Source organism: Schistosoma mansoni, chromosome 2 (genome assembly GCF_000237925.1).
Source record: "Schistosoma mansoni strain Puerto Rico chromosome 2, complete genome".
In the NCBI taxonomy this organism is placed as follows: Eukaryota; Metazoa; Platyhelminthes; class Trematoda; order Strigeidida; family Schistosomatidae; genus Schistosoma; species Schistosoma mansoni.
In genome coordinates, this window is record NC_031496.1 from 11,352,249 (window position 1) to 11,360,823 (window position 8,575).

The following is an 8,575-nucleotide window of genomic DNA, read 5'->3' on the forward strand; positions in this document are numbered from 1 at the left end:
GAAGCAACAATAGGTAACTCTACTTGTAATTACTGCGACAAACAGGTAACATATTCAGCTAAATTTGTATCGGGTTCACAGCAGCTAGTGCTTTTGAACCATTTATAATCTATAGGAAGTTAATCCTTTTCACAGCTAAAGATCAAAAACAACAGAAACACGCTCCAGGTAAAAACCGTCCTGTGAAAGTGAGACCAAACTCCATTTAACTATAGATACGAACGACTAAGACTGGCCTCTGTGACTCAAAAAAATAAAGATTGATCTCACAGCTTGATTCAGAATTTATAACGGGTTAGTCCACTTTTCCAATTGAAATCTCCACCTTAAATCTACAGTTGAATACAAAGTTTTAAGAAAAACGCAATATCACATTTCCACATCATTATGTTTACACTCATCGTACTTTCAAATAACTGGAGTTCTAGGCAGCTTAATTCCACTTCATTTCATCGGTTCTATTTTGTTCTATTCACTTTCTGTTAATTATTTGATGTACTGAGCTTAGATTATGCTAAATTTATTCGAGTAACAATCTTAAATCAAACCTCCGCGACTAATGAACATTCGATGTGTCACAACCAGATTATTCATTTATCTCAATGTTTTAACTCTTAATAGACTCCGTTGTTCAAGCTCTATATTTCAGCTTCAAATAGACGCGATGGTAATATTTAGTCCCGCACATTACATTTCATTAACTATTGAAATTGGGCAGATATACTGGCGAGTTCACGCATGAACTTCACAATATATTCCCCAGTCAACACTGATCTATCATTGATCGTTCCAGAAAACTAACCCGCGTCACCATTCAGTAAAATATTATTCATTTCGAACTTACGTCTGTCCAAAACCAGGAACGCTAGGTACTTTCTATGAGAGAATTTGAGGACGGCCCACGAGTGGACTGAAGGAAGCCCTAAGAAGCTTAGAAAGAGCCGAAAACATTCCACCCAGTCAATTTTAAAAGGAAATTCCAGAATCTCGACATCAAGCTTCCTTTTTGGATAGAAGCCAAAACCACTGTATGCTGGTTGGATGACTACAATGATGATTTCGCCTTTACTAAAGACTACAAATACCTGGGAGTTTTGAACCATATTTGTCACTGTTCGGAATAGAATTCCTTCTCATTAGTCTTCCGCCTTCCCAACTGAGACTTGGAAGGTTCCAGAGTTCGAGTGCTCAAGTTGTACGCTTGTATATCCAGAATCTAAGCTCTAGATATGACAGAGATTTTGAGAACCTCAAAATTAGGTGAGTTCGTTTTTGTCTATTTCCCGTTTCTTTAAGGTTTCTTGCATATATTTTACTCCCCCACTTGTTGTTTCTCCAGAACTTATTGCCTTATAAGTATTACGCTTACATACGTAAATTGACTTTACAGATTCGTTTTATTTACGCCACGTAAACATGACATCGACTGATTATTTTTTGTGATTTTTCTCTGCTTTTAATTAAGACCACCATCATTTTATTTCAAACTGTTATTTCTCAAACTCTTATTCTACTCTTAATTTACATCCTATTACATGAGTTCAATTATTTTCACCCATACAATTAGAATCATTCCAGAAAGATGTGATGATGGCTCTGTCAGAACATGATGGACACAATATAGTCTGATATCAATAAAGAAGGGAGGATGGATTTATGAACCAAGAACCAGTGACGGTAACAGCAAAGATTTCAACTCACCGACGTTTTTAGGGCAACATTTTTTGGTTTTTTCAACCCCTAATGATTGCGCTTAAGCCAACCACCTAATGATATTGAAGTTTTTCTCCTATTCATGTTACTTCTAAGGCTCATGTTTTTAACATTATGCCGAGTTCATTATTCTGTCAAACAAACCTACTACATGCAAATTTAGAAACCTAAATTGTGACCGAAGGGCTTATATTTGGTAAAAAATGGACGATAGGTAATTAAACACAATCAATAGAAAGTCATACATTATCCTTCGTACACCTTACTCTTCGTAGTTAATTTTCCAAAATTATAACACATTTATCTCGATTTATTTTTCGGACTTTCGTTTACTGGTTTGACTCCGTCGCTTTCTGTTACGCCTCAGCATATACTACACTTGGTATCTGTAGTTTGTCCTTAGATTCTCTGCATATATTGCTCAATCTAACATTAGTAATAAGTATGAGTACCGTCTTTTAATTCAACATACCTCCATTTATTTCGAAGCTGCTTCTTTTTCCGTTTTATACTTTTCGCGCCACGGAATGGTACGCAGTAAAACAACTACATCTGGAAATTAGATCACACATTTCACACAATTAATCTTTACGTTCATCAAAGTCACAGTTTAAACCAAACGCCGAGCTTCGAAACTTTATAAAAATGGTGAAATTATTGAACGATTTTATTACACATACATTGCAGTGGCCAAAACTTCAGCATCCAGTCAAAACTCGGGGCAAGCGAGAAAAAGTCTAGTTGAACGAATTGAGTTGTGTTCCTCTAAAAAGCGTACAAAGAGTTTATAACAGACTCCAATTAAGTCATATCAGAACAGATTTTCTGTGCTTAATGAAACCTTTCCTAAATAAATGAAGACAAATTATATCGAAACTGAAAGTTACCTCAAAAGTTACTCTAGAACAAAATGGCATGTTAAATAACAAAAGTAATGGCCGTTAAATAAGCGTATTCCCAACAGGATAATATCGGAGATTTACTAGCAAGTGTTCCGATGATCGTTTGCAGCAGGTTGTCAAAGACCAGCAATTGTAGCACGCACTATTAGCGTTCACTTGGAAGCAGAAGCGATCTGAAACAAAAAACACAACAATAAGGCCAGGTAAATGCCTCCGAATTAAAAAAATGCGGCGTACTGGTGCAACAGATAAGTAGTCAAAATTTGAAAGTCGCGATTCGAGTACAAAAACGGAGAACTTGTCACAAAATAGTTCTATTAATCGTTCTGCAGCTTCAGCTTACGTAGGACTTGTTCCTATTCTTCCAGTACGTTTACTCCTTGCTGTCGGGCAATAAGAAAAAACAGATTTGCGGTAATAACGTCACACGTATTGATTTTTAATACTGTTGCACAATCGCAAACCAAACCACGCCACAACATTGAGTCCAGCCAAACATGGTGTTATTGTCAATGGCCCGACAACACGTGACAGCGAAATTAATTGATTAAGGTAAATTTGAGACAAAGTAGAATAATGAAGGCCCAAACAAAGAAGATTGAACAACCTAGAGCTTGGTCCCGAAAGACTCAGGTAAAAATTAGGATAGGAGACAAGGTATAAGGACAAAGAAATAATAATAACAACTAAAACACTTCGAGGATTTTTAGGCGTGTTCTTCTTCCTACATACACATTTAACACCTGGTTTCCCATATCTCCATGAATAGTTCGTTGTAAGAACTAGTTTCTGATTTAACCTATTCCATAATTCTTCTGAGTTAGTAACTCATTTACATAAAACATGACTGTAAAGTTCTGATCATACATGAGAAAATGGCATGAATCTGCAGTTTCATAAATAGGTACTTATTTGTTTATTTGCTTGTGCTCATCGTATATGAAGCTGTGTTCTATAGAGAGCCTCCTGAAGCTCAAAAAGTTTGTTGCATAAAGACTTCAACCTATATTTTGCTATTAGCTTCTCCAGAGTATCAAGCCTACTGAGGGATAAGTTAGGCTGGCATATACAGCATCCTCCGACACGAAAATCCTGAAGGATGAGTAACGTCAGGGAACTTCAAGGCCTGGCGGAGTCAAGTTCCTGCTTCTGTGAGGTTGCGATGAAATTATGACCTTATGAGACAAACTTAGGTAGTCTTTAAGATCTTATCCACTCTAGAAATCGGTAAACTTACCATATTGTTCAGAAAACCGAATCTGTCTGGAAAATTAGTGGTCGTAGATACTGTGACTGATATTAGAAACGGTTTCTGTCGAGGAGTTTCTGATAATAGGTTCAGGATTTTCAAACAACATTTTTGTTTATCGAGCCAATGGTAAAATAAGTTGAACCAGTCAAAATATAAAGCATAGATATCTTTGTCTCACGGTGGCCTTTGTTAGTTATTCGTAGAGTTCAAGTTCATTTTCAAATAACCAAAAAATAGGAGCGGGACCATTCTCGGACAGGTTATAAAAACTGCGGACTCATAGTACAGTACTACTTCGTAGACTTAACCACTAATACGCTAATATATCTGCACGAAAATCCTACCGTTTATTTCCATTGATATTACCTACTTAATAACTCTACTTGAATTGTATATCATCTGCAAACCAATTCTCTTAATGACAGAACAAGCCTGTAAAATAGCGTGAACCTGCTACTTCAGTAATATATTATTATTATAGAAAGTAAACAACACCTGCTGAGCACGTGATAATGACTTTACAACGGCCTGAAAGTGTGAGCAAGTGTTTGATATTGATGATGCAACGGATGTTCTAGCTTTACAACTAGCTACCAGTAGCACCTTCTATATTCGATCGTTCCCAGTCAGATAGAAATCAGAAGTCAGACGAGAAGAGGCAGGAAAGATATATTTGATTCGTTACCAATATAACGAGGACCTTTTCTATAAGCTGGCTAATGAAACGTAGGAGCTGTGTCCCACGCCGTGTTGAAACGTGATCTGGTACGGATGCATGACCGAAAGCCTTCAGTTAAACAAGTCCATTTAAACAACATGGTCAGCATCCAATGTCGAACACTTAATGAGCTATTGATTTTGGGGAATTATTTACAGCTACAGATCACTCCCCCCCTAGTGAGGTAGTGATGCCCCTAAGACGTGACCAGCCAGAAGTTTAAACCCAACGAGTTTGTCGTTGGTAAACACTCTTCTGATAGCTTGCTTCGTTTAGCAGTGTCTGGTCGTCTTTCCTTAAACTATGGGACCAAAATGTACAACATAGCAATTAAAGAAATATAGTACAATGAAAAATTCCGGTTCCTTGCGAAACTTCGTCGTTCTTTTCCAGCCGTCCTGGAAAAGAGGAAAAATAGAACGTGTGAGTGCATATCAAAAATACACTCGTACTTGCGTAGGGACACAAGATGAGCGGGAAAAAAAAAGAACAAACTAATACACTTACAAAAAGCGTAAAAGCGATCGGAAAAAAATGGTTTTCCTTTGGTTTTTTTTATATAAAAATATATATATACGCTCAAAAAAAAATAAAAAATGCTTTGTTTTTTTTGTTTTTTTTATATAAATAAAAAAGTGAGCATATTTAAAAAAAATTTTATAATAAACTATGGAAGGGTAATTCAAGATAAAGCTTATGTCCTACGTGCAATATTCGTTAAGATGTTCTGGAAATCTTACTCGTCTTCCAGAACGCGTTGTTTTAGGTTTATCTATCGACGTTGACGAAGTATCAAGTTGTGTGTCGGCTGTCGTGTAGGGTACTACGAGTGTAGTAGCTGTGTCGTTTGCTTGTACCGAAGGAAAATCGACGTAGCTAGGGTTTCCTTCTAAGTACGCTGCTTTGAGTCGGTCGATACTGATGCTATCGTTCGTACCGTTCTTATCTACTACATAGTACTTAGGTTCGCGTTGAAGAACTTTGAAGGGTCCTTCGTATGCTGATTCGAGGGGTCGTCGATGTGAGTCTCGACGAACGAAGACGTGTGTACTATGTCGTAATTCGGGTTGAACGAAAACATCAGTTGATTGAGGTCGAGTGTGAGCAGGTTTAACTGAACGCATAGCGTTTGTAAGCCTACTCGTGTAAGAGTTTAGATCCATGTTCAATGAAGAAGCTGAAGGATCCACGAATTCTCCTGGGAGTCGGAGTGTCGTTCCGTAAACGAGTTGAGATGCCGTGTATCCAATGTCAGCTTTCACTGCATTGCGGATACCTAGCAAGACGAGTGGAAGAGCGTCTGTCCACTGTGAAACGTTTGAAGCTGATAATGAAGCTTTTAGTTGTCGATGAAAACGTTCTACCAACCCGTTTGCTTGTGGGTGGTAGGCGGTCGTTCGGAAGCGCGTGATTCCTAAAAGTGAGGTTAGACAACGGAAAAGTCCAGATTCGAACTGGCTTCCGCGGTCTGTAGTGATTGTGGAAGGGCAGCCGAAACTTGCTACCCATCGTTCGACGAAAGCGCGGGCCACTGTTTCAGCAGTAATGTCCTTAATCGGTACTGCTTCTGGCCATCGAGTGAAACGGTCCACGCATGTTAGGAGATATGAGTATCCGTTCGAGTCGGGTAAGGGTCCTACCAAATCTATATGGACGTGGTCGAAACGAGCGTCAGGGGTTTTAAATGAGCCTAAGGGACATTTGTTGTGTCTTACGACCTTAGCTTTCTGACAGCTAACACAGGAGCGTGCCCACTCCCTCACGTCTTTATTCATGCCAGGCCAGCAAAAGCGTTCGTCTATAAGTTTGACTGTTGAACGAGCACCTGGATGAGAAAGATTGTGCAACGTTTCGAAGACGTTGCATCGATAATGTTTTGGTACAATTGGACGATCCCTACCTGTAGATGTGTCACAGAGTAAGGTTTCCTTACCTGTTCCCATCTGCCTAATACTTAGTTTAAGAGTTGTCGAGGATAACTCATGCTGAAGATCAATGTCTTCTTTTTGAAGCTGAGCGAGTTTAAGAAGGTCGATTCCTTGGAAACTGTTCAAGGAGCTAATTCGAGACAAGGCGTCTGCGACTACATTGTTTGCTCCAGAAATATGTTGTATGTCTGAAGTAAACTGCGAAATGTAGTCGAGTTGTCGAGACTCTCGCGATGAGTACTTGTCTGAAGATGAATTTAAAGAGAAGGTAAGAGGTTTGTGATCGGTAAAAAGCGTGAATCCTCTTCCTTCGATGGAATGTTGAAAATGCCGTACAGCACAATACATAGCTAGGAGTTCCCTACCGAACGTGCTGTACCTAGATTCCGCGTCTAACAACCGTCTCGAGAAAAATCCTAGAGGTTGCCACGAGTTGTTAACCCATTGTTGTAAGACTGCTCCGATTGCTGAGTCGGATGCGTCTACTGAGATACTAATGGGTGCTTGAGTATCCTGATGAGCAAGCAGGGTTGCTTTAGCGATGTGTTCCTTAACTGTGGAGAATGCTTTACGGGCTATGTCGTCTAAACTAATTGATTTCGCACTTCCACGAAGCTGACCGGTTAACGGTTTTATAAGGGACGCGCATTTAGGTATGAACCGTCTATAGAAACTTACGAGTCCGTTGAAAGTTCGTAACTGCTTGATCGTGGTCGGTTCTGGGTAATCCAGAATGGCCACCACTTTGCTCCTAAGGGGTCGGATGCCTTGGGCATCAATAGTGTGTCCTAAGAAGTCTAAGCAGTTAGTTCCGATTTGGCATTTCTGAATGTTGACAGTAATGCCATACCTTTGGAGTCGATCGAAAACAATGTCCAGATGCTTGAGATGTGATTCTCTGTCCGGACTTGCTATTAGACAGTCATCAACATACGCATGTACGAAGTTGAGACCTCGGAAGACATCGTCGATAAACCTTTGGAAGGTTTGAGCCGCATTTCTTAAACCAAAAGGCATTCGTAGAAATTCGTAAAGACCGAAAGGAGTGATGATGGAGGTTTTAGGAATGTCGTCAGGTGCCATCGGTATTTGGTTATAAGCTTTAACCAAGTCGATTTTCGAAAAGACAGTTGTACCTTTCAAGGTAGCTGTCAAATCGTGAATATGAGGCAGCGGGTAACGATCGGGAATGGTTTTAGCATTCAGACGCCGATAATCACCAGTTGGCCGCCAATCGTTGCTGTCCTTTTTAGGGACCATGTGCAATGGGGATGCCCATGGACTATTCGATGGTCGAATTATCCCTAGGTCCATCATGTGGTCGAATTCGTTTTTAGCTAACCTAAGCTTCTCGGGAGCGAGTCTTCGGGCTTTCGAGAATACAGGTGGTCCTGTAGTCGAGATGTGATGTGTAACATTGCTGGTTACACAAGGTAATTTCGATTGCGATTGGTATATCCCGGGGTATTTGTCGAGTACTGATTGGTACAGTGGGTCTATGGCGTGCTTAATCGTGACTGGGGATAACCTGCAACCAGAACAAGGAGTTACGCAAACGGATAACTTAGTGTTTCCGTCTATTAACCTTCGTGAGCGTGTGTCGATGAGTAGATTGTGGTGTTGTAACAGGTCTATACCAATGATTGGCATAGAAACATCTGCAACAACGAAGATCCAGTGGATGGGTTTGCGTAAACCCACGTTAAGGTAGACGTACCTTTTACCGTAAGTAGCGATCGGTTTTCCGTTTGCCGCCTGTAAACTTAAAACAGACTCGCGAAGTCTGTCGTCGGGATTTGCTGGAAGAACGCTAACTTCTGCGCCAGTGTCGACGAGGTAGCGAACTTTCGTAGTCACATCCGTGACATATAAGAGGCGGCTGTGTTCGCCGGCTACGGTTGCCGTTAACGCGTGCCGGCTGGGAAGTTTCCCGAACTGTTTTTCGTGTCACTCGATTTTGGGGTCGGATAATTGCAGGGCTTCCTGCAATTTCTAGAGGATTTACCGTGCTGGTTGTGATACCAGCACCAGTCGGGGTTGTCTGTCTCTCGTGGTCGAGAGA